The sequence below is a fragment of the Schistocerca piceifrons genome, chromosome 8 (genome assembly GCF_021461385.2).
Source record: "Schistocerca piceifrons isolate TAMUIC-IGC-003096 chromosome 8, iqSchPice1.1, whole genome shotgun sequence".
Classification (NCBI taxonomy): domain Eukaryota; kingdom Metazoa; phylum Arthropoda; class Insecta; order Orthoptera; family Acrididae; genus Schistocerca; species Schistocerca piceifrons.
Genome location: NC_060145.1, coordinates 110,803,567 through 110,824,696, shown reverse-complemented (window position 1 = coordinate 110,824,696; position 21,130 = coordinate 110,803,567). Strand labels below are relative to the sequence as shown.

The following is a 21,130-nucleotide window of genomic DNA, read 5'->3' as shown; positions in this document are numbered from 1 at the left end:
ACACACACACACACACACACACACACACACACACACACTCACTCACTCACTCACTTTGGTGTTTCTTCTCTGCTGACGTTAAAATTAACCTTGAACTCTACGATGTGACCATAAATATGCTGACGATATTTGTTTTAAATATAGGGGATAATATGTAAATTATAGCACCACATATGTATTCGTGTTAGGGTGTAACGTAACCAATACTTCTTTGTGCTTCTCGGATCATTTATACGTGCTAACCTTCGCGATTCTTAGCGAATAACGCACAAAAATTAAACATATCCCACCAGAGTCGAGGCTATTATCTAACATTTTATTGTAAAGGGACTTCAAGGGTTCGATTGTCAAATGTACGTCGAGGACACAACTACTACAGTTGTCTGAGTGTGATTAACCTGCTCGAAGTGAGGATTGAATCTGTGGTCAAATGGAGGTACACAGGCTTGAAGGCATGGTACAAGACCATACCAACGGACAATCGCGCGTGTGGATAACCATATCCTTCAATAGCTACGAACGGTAGCAACACAAATTCAAGAAAATTTGGCATCAGATTTTGCGCTAGAAATGTGACACTATGCTTGCACCTGGTTTACAATACTTCAGCGAAGTTTAAGGCTGATCTAGTGATGGGGAACTTCTCATTCACACTTTGAAAGTTATATCGTCATCTTCATTGACGACTCGCGCTTCTATCTAGAGCGAAGCGATAACCTCAGTCTTGTGCAACGACGACTCAGGGTGATGGAACGACCTGATATTATTGTGAAGGGAGATACGAGGAATAGCATGAAGAACTGTTGCGTTCAACATGTCACCGTTGGTGCTGGTTGACAGCCCTTTTGCTGGTCGACAGTATGCTGACTGCGTTCTCAGTGGCTGTTTCACTGGTAGCGCACTTTAGAATGGAGTATCTTGGTAGTGTAATACGTATTTGTTGCAAAATACTAACACGAATTCGTTTACAGACGAATGGAACGTCTGGTAGACGCCTGCCTGTTGAAAAATGTGGATACAAACGAAGCAGCCAGCGCCTTCCCCACGACTCCCCTAGAACTTACATTGAAAGAAATCAAACATGTATTTATAGCAATTGCAGATGTAGAAAAACCTTGTGGCTATCTCTGAAATACCCTCTGTAATTCTGAAGGAAGGGTAAGCTTGTCTAAAATTTGTGCGGAAAACAGACTGCCATTATAACAGTCGAACGAAAAAAGGAAGCAATATTTGGGAAAGGAGTGAGACAGGGTTGTAGTCTATCCCTCATGTTACTCAGTCCATACAATGGACATGCAGTGTCTTGAAAAGAGGTTATAAGATGAATGTTAACAAAAATGACACAAAGGTAATGAAATGTATGCCTGTTAAATCGGGTGATATTCTGGAAATCAGATTACGAAGTGAGACAGTAAAGTTGATAGATGAGTTTTGTTATTTAGGCAGCAAAATCACTGACGATAGCAGAAGTAGAGGAGATGTAAAAATAATGTAGACTGAAATTTGTTAACATCGGATATAAATTGAAATGTTAGGAAGTCTTACTGGTCCTAGTTATAGTTTTACATGAAGATGAGACATGAACGATAAAAACGGCACAGATAAAAGGGGAACAGAAACTTCTGAAACGTTGTGCTACAGAGTAATGCTGAAGATTAAATGGGTATATCGGATAACTAACAAAGAGGTAGTAAATCGAATCGGTGAAAATGGAGCTGTATGGCGCAACTTAACGGAAAGAAGCCATAGGTTGACATGACACATCCTTACACATCAAGGAACTCTTAACTTGGTAGTGGATGGAAGAGTGGGGGGAGGAGGGGGGGGGGAGTTTAAACTTGTAGAGGTGGTCCATGGCTTGACTAGAGCAAGCAGAATAACGTTACAACATCTTTAACTTGTAGCAACAGAATTCCAGAGACTGTGAAGAACTCAAAGACAATATAAAGGAATTTCAATAAAACTAGTCGTCATCGCATATAATTTTTTTATTTGGTGACCGGTTTCGATTGCTTACAAGATCATCATCAGACCAATGTACTCTGTGAAAAAGAGAAATATACATTCTTAGAGGACAGAGGTCTTGAATACAATCGTAAGAATAAAATAATATTCAGGGTTGGCTGTTACACGCTTGGCAACGGCCTTGCCGCAGTGGCTACACCGGTTTCCGTGCGATCACCGAAGTTAAGCGCTGTTGGGCGTGGTCGGCACTTGGATGGGTGACCATCCTGGCCGCCATGCGCTGTTGCCATTTTTCGAGGTGCCTTGAGCCTCGCGATGCCAATGAGGAACTACTCGACCGAATAGTAGCGGCTTCGGTCAAGAATACCATCATAACGACCGGGAGAGCGGTGTGCTGGCCCCATGCCCCTCCTATCCGCATCCTCCACTGAAGGTGACACGGCGTTCGGATGGTCCCGGTAGGCCACTCGTGGCCTGAAGACGGAGAGAGAGTGAATTACATATTATTAAGAACAGTTAAAGTAATATTTAAATCCGTAGTAATTCATTTTATAATGCCAGAATGTGTAAACTCGTAAAAAGTGTTTCGTCTTTGGTGGTGACTACTTTGTTTTGGTACTGTTGCACAAGCAGGACAGGTTGCGAGGGGTCAAGTTACATTTTACTTTCGTGTCTTTCTGATGGAGCAATGCTGGCGCGCAGACATTTCGGAATAAAGTATGCGTTTAATCAGTGATTTTTCTTGGTCCAACCAGCTGCGTGCATTTTAATAAATTATGATTTAACGCAAAAACTGGCGAAGAACTGAACGGTTACGTCATCAGCTTGAGAAAGAAAACTGAACAGTAACTTTTACGTGAATATTTCGAAGTCAGAGCTGTCTTTTAGCGTTGTAACAGTTCCAAGTGAATTTGGGTTGTGTTAGTTACGCACAAATAAAGAGATCTGCACTGGATAGATTAGAATGGAGAGCTATATCAAACCAGTCTTTGGATTGGAGACTTCAGCAGCAATAGCGCTCGACATCATACTGGAAGCATTACTGCAAGCACTCGAAGGTGTTATTAAGCCCTGTTGAACATTGACGAATGCAACGAGTAGAGAGATATAATATTCCCAGTGGTCATCCCGAACAGTAGAAACGCTGCCAGGGAACATGCGCCACAATGTAGGAGGAAATGGGCGATATCGTTACTGGCGCCGTCCTCCGTGTAATTGAGCAATGTACTGCAGCACGTGATGCTCACACGCTACATCGAACCATATCGAAATGCGCACGAATGGAAATTTAAAGCATTGCCACCGAATCGCTCCCTCACTTGCTAGGAAAAAAACAAAAAAAAAAAAAAAATGCAGCGCTCTTATAGAGGAGGTCACTTTATTGAGGTGAAAGCTAGTTCATCATTCTAGGAGTATACGGTAAACTGAACGCAAGCGAAACACCCATCACAGTAAAGGGAGCCCAAACAGTCGCATCAATACAACACAGTGTACCCCCCAAATGACGGCGGCACGGGTGTATATTCTCGCATGCGAACGATCACAAGGGTACCGAATGACATCCTGCGATATGTTGTTCCAAGAATCGTACACCTTTGTTGCAGTTCGGCAATGGTTTTTATAGGAAGTGAGTTGCCGCTTCACCATGTCCCATACGTGTTCATTTGGCGATGCATCTGTTGATCTTGCTGGCCAGGGCAGTTGTACACCACGAAAAGCACGTTGCGTCGCAGCAGCCGTATATGGTCGTGCACTGCGCTGTTGAAAATGCACATCACGTCCCTGGCGAAGGAACGGCAGCCTGTGAAGTTTAGTGTGCACTGGTTACTTCACACTGTGGAAACATTAAATCTCACCGCGAGTTGTAACTGATGGCCCCCCCCCCCCCCAATACCATGAAACTTCTGATGGGACTTGTGTTTGTCGTGGGCGAGTGCGCCCTAGAATAATCTGCTCACCAGGTGTACGTCATTCACGTGTGCGTCCACCACTCGCAAACAGACAGAAGCTGCTCTCATCACCGAAGACAACAGAGATCCGTTGTACTCTCTAATCAACTGTTTCACGACACCAGAGTAGCCATGCTTGGCAGTGTCGTGATGTCAGTTGTAAACTGGGCAGAGGCGCATGTGATCGTAATTCTGCTGCAGGCGGACGGTTGCCAATGTCTCATGATGACAAAGTGAGTGCACCATGTGTCCGGATTTCTTCCCTGGAGGATGATGATGATGATGATGACGATTATGGTGATGGTGGTGGTGATGATGATGATGATGATGATGATGCTGATGATCGGTCGGCCAGCTCTACTCGAACAGTGCGTCGATCTTGATGTGCGTCTGTCACAGTTCGTAGTAATAGACGGAAAGTCATCGAGTAAAACAGAACTAATATCCGGCGTTCCCCAAGGAAGTGCTATAGGCCCTCTGTTGTTCCTAATCTATATTAACGACATAGGAGACAATCTGAGCAGCCGCCTTAGATTGTTTGCAGATGATGCTGTCATTTACCGTCGTGTAAAGTCATCAGATGATCAAAACGACTTGCAAAATGATTTAGATAAGACATCTGTATGGTGCGAAAAGTGGCAATTGACCCTGATTAAGGAAAAGTGCGAAGTTATTCACATTAGTACTAAAAGAAATCAGCTAAATTTCCATTACGTGATAAGTCACACAAATCTGAAGGCTGTAAATTCAACTAAATACTTAGGGATTACAATTACAAATAACCTAAATTGGAACGATCACATAGATAATATTGTGGGTAGAGCAAACCAAAGACTGCGCTTCGTTGGCAGAACACTTAGAAGGTGCAACAGGTCTACTAAAGAGACTGCTTACACCACGCTTGTCCGCCCTTTTCTGGAGTATTGCTGTGCGGTGTGGGATCCGCATCAGGTGGGACTGACGGATAACATCGAAAAAGTACAAAGAAGGGCAGTTCGTTTTGTATTATCGCGAAATAGGGCATATAGTGTCACAGACATGATACGTGAATTGGAGTGGCAATCATTAAAACAAAGGCGTTTTTCGTTGCGACGGGATCTCCTCATGAAATTTCAATCACCAGTTTTCTCCCCCAATTGCGAAAACATTCTGTTGGCACCCACCTACATAGGGACAAATGATCATCACGATAAAATAAGAGAAATCAGGGCTCGCAAAGAAAAGTTAATGTGCTCGTTTTTCCCGCGTGCCGTTCGAGAGTGGAACGGTAGAGAGACAGCTTGAAGGTGGTTCATTGAACCCTCTGCCAGGCACTTAATTGTGAATAGCAGAGTAATCACGTAGATGTAGATAGATGTAGTACGATGATATCCAGAACCTGGTCTATGGTGTGGGAATGTTCCACAGACCACTGTTGAAAGCAGCGTCTCACTACCAATAGAATGCGCTCAACGTGTACTGCACTTCGTCGATACGTCCATCCAGCTTCCGGACCACAGACCCACACAAAATTGTTCAAATTGTTGAAGCTGTTCAACAAGAATACCTACTTGTCTGTGGGGTATGGTTGTACCCTAGAATGAATGTTGCGAACACTATTCAACTGTAAACTCAGAACAGTAACTGTCTGCAGAGTCACAGACAGACCACTGGGTGTTGTGTGCTGTCCTTAGGTTCGTTAGGTTTAAGTAGTTCTGAGTTATAGGGGACTGATGACCATAGATGTTAAGTCCCATAGTGCTCAGAGCCATTTGAACCATTTTGAACAGACAGACCTCCCGAGTTCCATCTGATCGCTGATTAGCGTGGCAAATGAGTCACTAATTGTGCTTCCCCTCAGTGTGAACAGTACTATAGGGCGATGTATCTTTTCCGGCAGTGCATGGCACCGTGCAAACCCGGGGCTTTACGTGCACATCCCAGCATTGTGAACTAAGTTACATCTTTTGAAGTGTATTTAGCACTCTAAAGGAAAGGCGAACAGCGGTCGCAGTTCACTCTAAACTGACTCCAAATCCGCATCTTTGTGCAGTCAGTGAAAGGTGAGATGCGACAGAAAACAGCCTCTATCCCAAATGACAGCGAACTACACTACTGGCCATTAAAATTGCTACACCAAGATGAAATGCAGATGATAAACGGGTATTCATTGGACAAATATATTATACTAGAACTGACATGTGATTACATTTTCACGCAATTTGGGTGCATAGATCATGAGAAATCAGTACCCAGAACAACCACTTCTGGCCGTAATAACGGCCTTGATATTCCTGGGCATTGAGTCAAACAGAGCTTGGATGGCGTGTACAGGTACAGCTGCCCATGCAGCTTCAACACAATATCACACTTCATCAAGAGTAGTGACTGGCGTATTGTGACGAGCCAGTTGCTCGGCCACTATTGAACAGACGATTTCAGTTGGTGAAAGATCTGGAGAATGTGCTGGCCAGGGCAGCAGTCGAACATTTTCTGTGTCCAGAAAGGCCCGTACAGGACCTGCAACATGCGGTCGTGCATTATCCCACTGAAATTTAGGGTTTCGCAGGGATCGAATGAAGGGTAGAGCCATGGGTGGTAACACATCTGAAATGTAACGTCCACTGTTCAAAGTGCCGTCAATGCGAACAAGAGGTGACCGAGACGTGTAACCAATGGCACCCCATAACGTCACGCCGGGTGATACGCCAGTATGGCGATGACGAATACACGCTACCAATGTGTGTTTACCGCGGTGTCGCCAAACACGGATGCGACCATCATGATGCTGTAAACAGAACTTGGATTCATCCGAAAAAATGACGTTTTGCCATTCGTGCATCCAGGTTCGTCGTCGAGTACACCGTCGCAGGCGCTCCTGTCTGTGATCAGCGTCAAGGGTAACCGCAGCCATGGCCTCCGAGCTGATAGTCCATGCTGCTGCAAACGTCGTCGAACTGTTCGTGCAGATGGTTGTTGTCTTGCAAACGTCCCCAACCAACTGTTGACTCAGGGATCGAGACGTGGCTGCACGATCCGTTACAGCCATGCGGATAAGATGCCTGTCATCTCTACTGCCAGTGATACGAGGCCGTTGGAATCCAGCACGGCGTTCCGTATTATCCTCCTGAACCCATCGATTCCACATTCTGCTAACCGTCTTCTCGACCAACGCGAGCAACAATGTCGCGATAAGATAAACCGCAATCGCGATAGGCCACAATCCGACCTTTATCAAAGTCGGAAACGTGATGGTACGCATTTCTCCTTCTTACACGAGGCATCACAACAGCGTTTCATCAGGCAACGCCGGTCAACTGCTGTTTGTGTATGAGAAATCGGCTGGGAACTTTCCTCATGTCAGCACTTTGTAGTTGTCGCCACCAGCGCCAACCTTGTGTGAAAGCTCTGAAAAGCTAATCATTTGCATATCACAGCATCTTCTTTCTGTCGGTTAAATTTCGCTTATGTAGGATGTCGTCTTCGTGGTGTAGCAATTTTAATGCCCAGTGGTGTACAAAGGCTGCACCGGCGGCGGGCGGAAGCGAGGAGCCGACCTGCATTCGTGACTCGCTTCTGTAGGCGACGCGGCCACGGCGGCTTGGAAATGGCAAGAGGTGGCAGGCGAGCGGCGCAGTATTTATAACAGACGCGCTCCGCGTTGGCAGGCCCGTCGTCCTCACTGCTTTGTTCACGCACTGCCGCTTACGCGGCAATCTACACACGCAGGATCTTCTCGTAAGTCCTGTCTACTGTAGCACTATTCTGTTTCACATAAATTAAGGACAGGTGGCAAAACCAACGATAACTCAACTGTATTACACTGTCCAGCCATGTTAATGTGACCACCTCCCAAAATCCTGAATAACCACCTTTTGCAGCGCGGACCGATGAGGGATCTGCAGGAAGAGAGTAAACGACGTTGCGGAAGCTACCGATAGGGATGTGGAGCCATGCCGACTCCAGCGCCGTGGCCAGCTGCGTTCGGTTTCTTGGTTAAGGACCCGTTGCGGGAATAGCCCGATCGAGATGGTCGCACAGATTCTGGCTTGGGCTTGAATCCGGGGAGCTTCGTTCAAATGGTTCAAATGGCTCTGAGCACTATCGGACGCAACATCTGAGGTCATCAGTCCCCTAGAACTTAGAACTACTTAAACGTAACTAACCTAAGGACATCACACACATCCATGCCCGAGGCAGGATTTGAACCTGCGACCGTAGCGGTCGCACGGTTCCACACTGAAGCGCCTAGAACCGCTCGGCCACACCGGCCGGCGGGAGCTTGGTTGCCAGGGGAGTATAGTAAACGCATCTTGGTGCTCTTCGAACCACACACGTACACTATGTGATTTTCGGTATCCGGACAGCCCCAGAAACCTACGTTTTTCATATTAACACATTGAGTTACCACCTATTGCCAGGTACTCCATATCAACGATCTCAGTAGTCATTAGACATCGTGAGAGAGCAGAATGGGGCGCTTCGCGGAACTCACGGTCTTCGAACGTGAAGAGGTGATTGGGTGCCACTTGTGTCATACGTCTGTACGCGAGATTTCCACACTCCTAAACATCCGGAGGTCCACTGTTTCCGACGTGATAGTGAAGAGGAAACGTGAAAGGATACGTACAAAGCGTATGGGCCGACCTCGTCTGTTGACTGACAGAGACCCCCGACAGTTGAAGAGGGTCGTAATGTGTAATAGGCAGACATCTATCCAGACCATCACACAGTAATTCCAAACTGCATCAGGATCCAGTGCAAGTACTATGACAGTTAGGCTGGAGGTGAGAAAGCTTTAATGTCGTGGTCGTGCTCGTAACCTACACATCATGCCGGTAAATGCCAAACGACGCCTCGCTTGGTGTAAGGAGCGTAAACATTGGACGATTGAGCCGTGGAAAAACATTGTGTGGAGTGACGAATCACGGTACACAATGTGGCGATCCGAAGGCGGGGTGTGGGTATGGCGAATGCCTGGTGAACGTCATCTGCCAGCGTGTGTAGTGCCAACAGTAAAATTCTGAGGCGGTGGTGTTATGTTGTGGTCGTGTTTTTCATGGAGGGGGCTTGCACCCCTTGTTGTTTTGCGTGGTACTATCACAGCACAGGCCTACATTGATGTTTTAAGCACCTTCTTACTTCCCACTGTCGAAGAGCAATTTGGGTATGGTGAATGCATCTTTCAACACGATCGAGCATCTGTTTATAGTGCACAGCCTGTGATGGAGTGGTTACACGACAATGACAACCCTGTAATGGACTGGCCTGTACAGACCCTGACCTGAATCCTATAGAACACATTTTGGGATGCCGACTTCGTGCCAGGCCTCACCGACCGACATCTATACCTCTTCTCAGTGCAGCACTACGTGAAGAATGGGCTGCCATTCCTCGATAAACCTTCCAGCACCTGGTTGAACGTGTGCCTGCGAGAGTGGAAGGTGTCATCAAGGAAGGGATGGGGCAACACCATACTGAATTCCAGAATTACCGGTGGAGGACACCACGAACTTGTAAGTCATTTTCAGCCAAGTGTTCGGATACTTTTGATCAAATAGTGTATATTGCAAGCTGTGAGCCGCGTTGCGTTGTCCTGTTGATAGATGCCATCGTTCATGTACGGATGGACATGGTCCCTAAGGATAAATGAATACTTCTGTTGATCCGTTGTGGCTTTCAGAATAATGAGGTCACCCAAGCAGTGGCACTACCATAATGCATTCAGAGTGATTGCTCTCAGATGTTCCAAGCCACACACGACAACGGCCATCTGTTCGATGGGCCGTAATACGTGAATCATTTGGAAAAGGACACCTGTCACCACTCAATGGACGTCCAGTTATGGTATTGGCGTGCAGCCTTCTGTACTGGTGAACAGCAGTCAGCAAAGGTGGATCAACATGGTGCCTGCCGCGGAGACCCATACGCATCAACGTTTGCTGAATGATCTTTGAGGAGACACTGTTGGTAGTCCCTTGGTTCATCTGGGTCGTCAGTCGCTCAACAGTTGCACGCCTATTCGACCGTACACATTTCTGCAGCCGTCGTTCACCCAAGTCATCTATGATCCGTGGTGCACCACGGCTGCCTCGTCGTCGTTTTTGGATAGTGCCATTTTGCCATGCACAGTATATTTTAACCGCAGCGGCACGTGAACAGTTTACAAATTTACCCGTAGTAATTACGTCTTTGGCTCGGAAGCAAGTGATCGAGCCCTTTTAAACGACTCCGTTTCCGCATAACGACAACACTGTTTTTGCGCGTCCCCTCGACACGTTTTATATACTTCCGTCTAAGAGTGGTTACTGCACGTTGACGTCGAACACAGGCGGCGGTCACGTTAATATGACTTTTGAGTAGCCGAATGTGCATGGATGCCCATATCCGCTGGTACCCTGATGAACCAAAACGTTATGACCACCGGCTTAATAGCGCGTTGGTCCACCTTTGGAACGTTATACTGCACCGATGATGCGCTCCATGGACTCAAGTCCTTGGTTGGTTTGTTTACGCATAGGTCACACTAATCCCATGAATTAGGGCAAATGGTTTGCGGTCGCGGAGTTGGCGCCCAATAGCGCCCCAGACGTGTTCCATCAGGTTCAGATCAGGTGAGCTTCGTGGTCGACATGAACGTGAGTTCACTACCATGATCCTCAGACCACTGTAGCACGATTCTGACTTCTTGCCACGGACTTTTATCCTGCTGGAATATTCTGTCATCGTTGGGGAAGACATCAAACATGAAAAGGATGCATGCGGTCCGCAATAATCTTCACGCAGTCTACAGCTGTCATGATATTTTTGATTACTACCATAGGTAGGCCCAGTGCTTAATTTTTAAAATTTTATGTACTGGAACGCACCTCTTCTTTTTCAATCATACAGCCCCAGACCCCCATCGCAACCAGCCTTAAAAATCATAAGTTTCAATTTTTGGTAACTTATGATAAAACTTACACTAAGAAATCATTTTTTTTTTACAAAATGCTGTTCTAAATTTCCGGTTTTTAAAACATAATTTTGTATAATCAAAACAATAAAATTACATCATTTAATAAAAAGAACATGTGCATAGCGTTGGTGACCAATTTACATGTTCACTGGTGCCGGCGCAGTTCCATTCTCAACGGCTGCCAAGCCGAGACTGAGCGCCTCAGCGCGGCTTACGCGTGTTTACACACAGCGCGTGAAGCACTCTTCACAACAGAGTGACCAACTGCCACAGAAAAAGAGTTCTGTACTTATAAAAAAAATAGGAGACCTTACTTATGAGATTACCCACGTAATTATTACAAATAATAATGGTTTTTAATCATTATGTTAATAATTGTAATATCTTCCCACATGTTATTCAAAACATTTCACGACATTTTATACACACTGAACGCGCAGTTTATACGTAGAAAGACAATTACACTGAAATGCATTTACATTTTGCGTGCTCTCCAGCCGACGAGTAGTACTGTTGCATGTTTGCCGATAACATTCCCGCTAACACAGTGGAAACCATCAATATCTGTTCGGAATTTTTTTCTTCAAGCTGAATGAATTTTAACGCTGTAGATGAAATAAAAGTGGTAACAGTGTCCTTTTTAGCTTCGTTACCTTGATTTTCTTCTCAAGATTCTGCTGAAACTGGGAGCAACAATTTCCTTGTTCAAAGCGTTATCTTCTCCAGCTCACTACTGCTTGCAAGGCTAAGCTGTAGTGCTTACGAAACCTACCGGGGGAGCCATCTATCGTTCACTCGGAAAAGTACCAGTCCAGGAACGTTGATCCCGAACTAGTTGTGATCCACAGCCTTACCCTTCGTAAGCTGCTGCGGTTCAGTTTTCCAATCACTGAACACTGGACGTGAAAGGAAATTCTGATATTCCATCTCCATGCCCAGAATTAATTCACAAAGTTCTCCGTCTTGATTTTGTCGCCATCATGAAGGGCTTGTAGCAACTGAGTCTTGTATGGTTTGATACATCAACATCGCCTTAACGCGACAGACTCCTAAAGAATGGCTACTGTCGGATGGCACGGCGAATACACTTATGTGGGCTTCGTGGTAAGCGATCACACTGCAGCGAGCTGTGGATTTACATTTACATACACACGACCAGGGTCTTGTAATTTCCTATCCCATCGTCGAATATTTTGAGCTGTAGGGGCAGTGCCGCACTCTAGACAAAGATAACGCCACACAGTTGTAACTAAATTGCACATGTTGAAACGGGGAACGCGGAAGGCCTTTTGTCGCTGTACTAACGCTGTCTCGGCTCGACGCACATTGGATTATGAATGAGCGACTGGGCTAGCGGAACAAGCCAGAATTCTACCGGCAGCAAATTTGAAATAGTGTCAAGGTAAAAGTTTAATATCGATTCCGAGTTGAAATTCACCCAATGTTTCTGTCTTGATTCAAGCGCAAGAGGAATTCAAATTGAATCCCATAGGGTTCAATTTTGAGTCCACTCCTATTCCTTATATATGTGTATGATCTTCCACTGAACATTCAACAAGCATAACTGGTAGTTTCTGCATACGGGACTGCTGTTATAATAAATCCCATTAGAGAGAAAGTAACAGATGATATTGTAAATGGTAATTTCCGAAGTATTATAAGGAGTTATCAAAAAGCTCCCGTTTCAGGACGCTACAGAAGCGTAAATGCAACGTTTCGCGACTCCGATGCGGGTATAGAAGCACCGGGCATCTAGGCAAGTGGTTAGTATATTTGCGTCTTTCCGACGTGCGTGAGGTAACTGCGCAAAAGTGAACTACGGCGACGTTATTACCACATGCGTCCAAACAGGACTAACGTGCTGTTATTCTTTTCTTGGCTGCCTAAGGACAAATGCCGGTAGACATCCATCGGAGAATGAAGAATGTGTATGGGGGCAGCATGTATGTCGGAAACCACTTTTGTGGAATGGAAACTGCAACAAGGGGTACTGCTGCTTCGTGATAACTAAACGCCAGCTAAATTGGAAGACACTCGAGCAACCTGCCTATAATCCTGATCTCTCCCATACGATAATCACGTCTTCGGTCCCTTAAAAAAGGCCTAGAAGGGTCGACGATCCCTTTTGGACGAGGATGTGCAGCAGACAGTTACGGACTTCAAGCAGCAGGGCACGTGTTTTACCAAACGGGTATCTTGACCATGGTGGTTCGGTGAGATGGTTGCCTCAGTGCTCACAGCAATTTTGTCTAATTCCCATATAGATTCTGGACTGTAAGATCGTCGAAGGGGAACTTTTTGACGGGCTGTTATATTAAGTGCTCCTCAGAAAATGGACTCTCATAAATTTTGAAAAAAAAAAGAAACTTTCTATATTCAATTCTGTACAACAGTCATATCAACAATCCATGTAGTGCGTGAACAGGAGTCAGTAAATAAATAGGGTAGGATGCTCCAAATTTGTGGGTGTACGTATCGATGAAAACTTGACCTGGAAGAAGCGTATTACTGAACTTCTCAAATATGTAAATTCGGCGACTTTTGCTTTTGGTACTCTTTCAATCTCCTAACATATTTTGCATGTTTTCAGTCTATAACGTCTTACGGAATAAAGTTCTAGGCTAAGTCATGACTTAGAAAGTATTGATTGCACAAAAGTGAGCAGTAAGAATAGTATGTGTTCACTCGCGGTCGTCATGACGGCACCTCTTCAAGAAGTTCGGCGTTTTAACTGCAACCTCACAGTGCATATGTTTTCTTAGGGAACTCGCCATAAATAAAGTATCACAATTAGAGGCAACAATGAGATCCATACGTGCAACACTAGAGGAAAAGACGACCTTTATTACCCATTGGTAAAGCTGTCCCCAAGGTAAAGGGAAGCACTAGCTACTAAATAGCAGTAACTGCCGTGGGCTACACTGAACCCCGGGATGTTGATACTTGCAACTGAATGGGCTGGAGAGCTGCTTCCCGGGTTGTTTAAAGACCTTATCGATGAGTTACCGTGCACGTCCGCAGTACACGAAAAGGTCTGTGTAGCCAACCCAACGGGGCTGAAAAGTGGAACCGTTCCTGCTGTTCTGACCACCTGAAGTGGCCGAATTGTGGTCCTCAGGTTGGGTGACCTGAACTGACGCAGATTCTCAGAACTGTGTGATCTTCTGCCACTGCTTGGCTTCAATGACGATTCGAAATAACCAGAACCCATCAACTATTGTGAGAGTCTGACGTACCTCGATCTTGTAAATCGCGCTCAGTACAGCTGGTTTCGTCCTGTAAATGATCCACCGACGCCATTCCAGCAAGTTTCCTTTTCTCATTTCCGTACTACCATATGACCTTCCGCTCTGACATGCAGCCATCGGCAATGTACAGACGACACAAGGGGATCGCAGCACAGTTGGTGTGGATGCGATATTTCTGGGAAGCAGCACTGTGGCGCAGCTTCCCGTTCGTATCCGCTTCTTTGTTTCCCCGAGTTAACAACGTAACAATAACAAGCTTGAAATAGTGGATAATTTCCGTAGCTCAGTGGTCAGCATGTCTGGTTGCTACGTGGAGGACCCAAGTTCGATTCCCGGTACTGCCAGGGATATTTCCGTGGTGGGAGGACTGTAACGGAGTGCACTCAGCCTCGTAAAGTCAGTTGAGGGTCTACTTGAGTTAAAATTAGCGGTTCCAACGTCAAGAGAGCCAGGAGAGTGGTGTATGACTCCGTGCCTCCCCATACCCCATTCGAATGATGCCATTGGCAGAGGACGACACGGCGGGCGATCGATCCCAAGTGGCCAGTCTGGGACAGGACGCTTCGTCTGACTGATCCGACTTACAAGGAAACGATGCGGCAATTGGTTTTTTGTATTTTTTTATATTTATAGTATCTGAAATCCAGAACTCAAATATCAATTTACCAAAGCATTTCGATGTAACTCTCAAAAATCTCGAGAAAATCGGTTTTGAAGGTTTCCGAGACGCTTTAATACCCTAATGCAAGTCCATTTAATTCGACACGACGCTTGACTGCGGTAGAATGTGCGCCTACCACGTGCAGGCCTGGGTTCGATTCCCAGCCAATGCAAAGTTTTGTTCGAAGATACGTGTTCTACGAACATTTCCGTGAGCATAAACGACATGAAAATAAAAAAAGTATGAAACTTCCTGGCAGATTAAAACTGTGTGCCGGACCGAGACTCGAACTCGGGACCTTTGCCTTTCGCTGGCAAGTGCTCTACCAACTGAGCTACCCAAGCACGACTCACGCCCCGTCCTCACAGCTTTACTTCTGCCAGTACCTCGTCTCCTACCTTCCAAACATTACAGAAGCTCTCCTGCGAACCTTGCAGAACTAACACTCCTGAAAGAAAGGATATTGCGGAGACGAGGTACTGGCAGAAGTAAAGCTGTGAAGACGGGGTGTGAGTCGTGCTTGGGTAGCTCAGTTGGTAGAGCACTTGCTAGCGAAAGGCAAAGGTCCCGAGTTCGAGTCTCGGTCCGGCACACAGTTTTAATCTGCCAGGAAGTTTCATATCAGCGCACACTCCGCTGCAGAGTGAAAATCTCATTCTAAAAAAAAGTATTTTATTGCTTTTTAAATTTAAACAACATCTATTAACAGTTTTTTATAAAGCGTTGGCAATTAAGAGTTAATATTTGCAGTGGAAATGGATTTTTGTATGTGATACGTAATAGACACATAAAAATGTACATTTTTCATAAACAATGACGATTAAATATCTATTAATATGTATTTCGTGAATTTTGTATTTATATGACGTAGGTATTCGAAATGAATGGAAAAAATGATCAAAACAAGACTTGAATCCAGCAATTAGCTCTTTCGAACGCTACTGATTTTTTTCATCTTTTTGTATTTTACGCTTCGCAGAAATGAGAGTAGAACATTCACGTTTGTTTAAAAATTTACGTCGGTCGGAAAACGAACCCAGGCTGTTCGCATGGCAAGCAAGCAATCTACCACAAAGTCACGCAGTCTGTCGGAAAAATTTGACTATTCTTTAGGGCATTCAAGGCGCTTAACTTCAAATTCGATTTTGTCGATAATTTTTATAGTTGCATCGAACTCTTTTGCAGAATGATATTTGATTTCTAAGCTTCATGTACCATAAATATAAGAAATACAAAAATTTTATTGATGTGTGGTGTCCGTGTTAGTAACTGGATGCAGAAAGAAATCCGAGGATGCCCTGTCGTACATCGGGTAGTGTACTCTCTGTGAGATGAATGATTACAGCAGCTGTATCCATAACAGTCGAAATTGTTGACTGGTGTTGGAAATTTAATAACACACAATATTTCAGTGATGGTTAACACTTTCGCTTTCGAAGACGTAGACGCCACATTTTTCTCTGGTAGGTAACGTTGGCTAGTAGCGAAAAGCGATGAATATCGATCGATATTACTTGATTTCTATCGACTTAGTTTATCTAATAAGTCACCGAGTCGAGTTTTCGTAGAGTGCGCTAATTGTACGCAACTAATGTGAGTGATTAGATGTGAAGCATGCATCTAGGAAATACAAAACAACGTTGAGTGGGTGGTAGCTCCCTTGTATATTCCGTGGGCACACTTTACTCTCTGCACTGGCACGTTTTTTTTTGTTACTGCAGCAAACACAATTTGAAGCCACCAGTTGAATTCACGTAATTGACAGTGCTCTGTAGGTCACAGCCACATACGTCCTACGCACGCTGGCGAGCTTTGGTATCATCAAACATGGATCATATTACGTTAAATATTGGTAGAGGCGCCCAGGGAACAGATGGTCCTGCCTGCGCGGGGACAGAGAGAGAGAGAGAGAGAGAGAGAGAGAGAGAGAGAGATCGATCCGCGTGTCGTTCGTCTGTGTGCCTCTGATGCAGAGTGGGAGTGGCCGCTGGGACACGGTTCTATCTCACTTTTGTATCCTGCTTATTTCATAAATGCACATCTTTCGTTAATTTCTCAGAAACATTAATATCCGTACCATCTGAAGCGCCTCTTGTAAATCTTTTCGCTATTTCGATGCTTAGTATTGAGTGTGCAGAATTTTAGCATAAACGCTGGAAGTAAAAATTAAACCCATAGGTAAGGGCTGTTATATATATTCTCCAAACCCAACTTCCGTACGACGTTTCAAAAGTGGTTCGTGTCTTTTGACAAAATAAAGCCTTTGAAACGAACGATGAAGTATCTGGTCCTTGCAGGCCTCTTTATTGACTCATACACTTGTATAAAGGGTGTTACAAAAAGGTAGGGGCAAACTTTCAGGAAACATTCCTCACACACAAAGAAAGAAAATGTTATGTGGACATGTGTCCGGGAATGCTTACATTCCATGTTAGAGCTCATTTTATTACTTCTCTTCAAATCACATTAATCATGGAATGGAAACACACAGCAACAGAACGTACCAGCGTGACTTCAAACACTTTGTTACAGGAAGTGTTCAAAATGTTCTCCGTTAGCGAGGATACATGCATCCACCCTCCGTCGCATGGAATCCCCGATGTGGTGATGCAGCCCTGGAGAATGGCGTATTGTATCACAGCCGTCCACAATACGAGCACGAAGAGTCTCTACATTTGGTACCGGGTTGCGTAGACAAGAGCTTTCAAATGCCCCCATAAATGAAAGTCAAGAGGGTTGAGGTCTCGAGAGCGTGGCGGCCATGGAATTGGTCCGCCTCTACCAATCCATCGGTCACCGAATCTGTTGTTGAGAAGCGTACGAACACTTCGACTGAAATGTGCAGGAGCTCCATCGTGCATGAACCACATGTTGTGTCGTACTTGTAAAGGCACATGTTGTAGCAGCACAGGTAGAGTATGCCGTATGAAATCATGGCGGTGAATCGAGGAAGTACAGTACATACTGACGACACTAAAATGAGCTCTAACATAGAAATTAAGCGTTTCCGGACACATGTCCACATAGCATCTTTTCTTTATTTGTGTGTGAGGAATGTTTCCTGAAAGTTTGGCCGTACCTTTTTGTAACACCCTGTATAATACATGCATACACACATACTCTGCAAGACGCCGTACGGTGCATTTCAAAGGGCACTTCGTACCACTGCTAGTCATACCATTTTCCGTTCCATTCTCAAATGAAGAGCGGGAAAAATTACGGCAGGAAGGCCTTTGTAGCAGCCCTAATCTCCTTTATTTTGTCTTTACCGGTCTTCGGTTTAAATGGTTCAAATGGTTCTGAGCACTATGGGACGTAACTGCTGAGGTCATCAGATCCCTAGAACTTAGAACTACTTAAACCTAACTAACCTAACGACATCACACACATCCATGCCCGAGGCAGGATTCGAATCTGCGACCATAGCGGTGGCGCGGTTCCAGACTGTAGCGCCTAGAACCGCTCGGCCATTCCGGCCGGCTTACTGGTCTTCGGAAAATTGTATTATGCCTGCACCACAGTTGTAACAACATATCGAACTAACTGGTCAGAATGGACCGTCTTGGCTCCTTAATGTTCTTCTCTGATCGTGTGCTCGGGATTCACTTTCGGAACTCTTTAACTAGCACACTGGTTAGTTTTGTAGTACAGATGTATTGACTGACATATTCTGTAAGGCAACGTATTGGGCAAGGCGTACAAATGTCATTCAGGAGATTAACAATCGGATGCCTAATTCATTTCTTGTAAATACTAGGATAATTTGTGCGAAGAGACGAAGGCCGGTTTTGTAACATCTCCCCCTTTTCCAGCGCGGGATAATAAATAGTCTCTAACAACTTCATCAGCGACTGAGCGTCAAACCCAAATTAACTTACTCAATTCGATCGTTTCACGTTCTGTAGCACCCGTAAGCCACAATCTGTGATCTTTAGTAGGTTTCGTTCCAGTTCTCATTTAAATGGTGTCCTAGTAGGTCCCCCTATCATTTCAAAAAAGCGTAACTTAGAAGCTATTCGACTTAGAGCATGGTGCTTTGCTGTAAAACGTTTAGCAGCTTTGGGCTTTGATCTTTTACCAGTTGTAGAAGTGTGAAACCGAAATTTGGTTGCAATAACTACACGTCTGTAGTTTGAAACTAATAAGCAATATTTTATTCAGAATAATCTCCATTGCTATTTATACATTTCACCTACCTCTCCGGCAGGCTATGAATGCCACGCCCAAAAAACAGTTCTTCTTTTGAAGCGAACCAGTTAGCGAGCCATTTTCGTACATGTCCATACGGACTGAAGCGTTGTTCAGCGAGAGCGTGTCCCAGTGTTGCAAATAGATGATAATCGGACGAAACCAAGTCTGGAGAATAAGCCGCATGCCCTAGTATTTCCCACCTTAACCCCTCGATCGTTTCCCTTACCCGTTTTGCTGTGTGTGATGATGCTTTATCATGGAGCAATATGACTTTGTGTTGCCTTCTTCCAAATTCCGGTCGTTTCTCACGTAATGCTGGATTTAAATCGATCATTTGCTGTTGGTAGCGATAAGTTTTAACGGTTTCACCAGGTTTTAGCAGCTCGTAATAGATGACACCCTTCTGATGCCACCACACACACACACAGCATTGTCTTCTTTCCAAAGGGATTTGCTGTTGCAGTGGATGTAGATGGTTTGCCTAGATTGGCCCACGATTTATACGAGGCTTAGGATTCTCAGAATATATCCATTTTTCATCGCCTGTCACTATTCTATGGATAAACGACTTTCTTTTGTATCTGGCTAGCAGCATTTCACAAGTGGTCTTTCGATGTGCTTGCGGTCTTTCATTCAGATGATGCGGAATCCATTTTCCCACTTTCTGCACCTTTTCCATAGCTATCATCCGAAGAGAAACGGGTTATGCACACATTCAATTGTTCCGCGAGTTCCTGTTGAGTCTGAGTATCATCTGCATCCAATAAGGCCTGAAGTTCGCTGTCTTCGAGACTTTTCGGTGGTTTCCCGCGCTTGTCGTTTCTCACGTCAAAATCACCACTTTTGAATTTTTTGAACCACTCGAAACACAGTGTTTCCCCAAGAGCATGTTCGCCGAAAGCTTCGACAAGCATTCGATGCGATTCTGCAGCAGTTTTTTTTTTTTTCAAATGATAACAGAAAACCAATGCTGTCCGCAAATAGTAGTTCATAGGTACAAAACTCGATATGTTTACGGTTTTGAAACAGATACCGATGTATGGAACTTGGGTTACTATGTGTTGACATTCGTCGTCAGCCTTTACAGGAAGCAGATGGCGCTGTAGACGCGGTCTCATGGGCCCTACACTGACGGCTAGAACCATCTGTAGGGAAATTGCGGTTTCATACTTCTACACCTGGTTTACTAGATTTTCATTGAGCGCTCCACCCGTTGCTCGTAAAACATCGAGACGATATTCTAGTTCTGTCCATGTACTCGTTAGAACTTATTGCTTCATTGATTCGTTCGCGAAGGGCGGCAATATCATTGACTGTTGCGTACACGCGATCCTTGGCGTAACCCCGCAGAACAAGTGTAATGACGTGACGTCGGGAGAGCACGGGGCCCATGAGATGCGACCATCACGACCTATCCACCTCGCGGGAAATGTTTTTGTATGTACATTCTTCTAACTAGTTGCCTTGGGGACCACGGCCATTCACTATTGTAAGAAAATGAAACGCCTATAGCCCTCCTTATGATCTTCTTTATTGTGTACCAACCAGTTGCGGCGCATCAATGCGCCATCTTCAGTCTAGTTGACATCTTCAGCCCGTAGTTGATGCTGAAGGGGTTATCACGATTCATATGCACATTGCATCAGTGGTCAACATAACTGGTTTACGCAGATTTCCTGTAACTGTGGTGTCTTCCCCCCAACCACAACTGCCAACAGTTGGCAGTTGATGGTTGGAGTGCATATCAGCCTGATGACTTGCTCTACGTTAAGCTTCGGCCGATCACGGATGCGTTCAGCGTCATGTGGTTTTCGAAGCCCCAGATCCTAATATTGTGGCGATTCTCGTGACCAGAGATGTGAATCTTCGCTTCATCTGACAACAGGCACTTTTTCTGGTAGTCATTGTCAGCAGTTGTGGAGGCCAGCAGAACACGCGACTGCCTATCGCGGAGGACCATCATGTGACTGCACTGCTTAGACAATCTGCACTTTGTACGCAAAAGGCGTAACCTCTTATGTAACACTCACTTCATGGACAGTTGAGCTTGCTTCCTGCAGTTTGCGTGAAGCACGACGAACTGACTTGTGGGGCCTGCTTTAAAATTCAGCTTGCACTCTATCAACACGTGCTATAGACATGGGGGGCAGGGGGGGGGGACGTCAACTTCGAGGAAGGT

The 21,130-nt window shown here is 45.1% G+C and overlaps 1 pseudogene; it reads left to right on the top strand.

The window, feature by feature from the left end:
- The first annotated feature begins 2,136 nt into the window (after window positions 1-2,136).
- Window positions 2,137-2,254, top strand: LOC124712698 (annotated as a pseudogene).
- The last annotated feature ends 18,876 nt before the right edge of the window (window positions 2,255-21,130 follow it).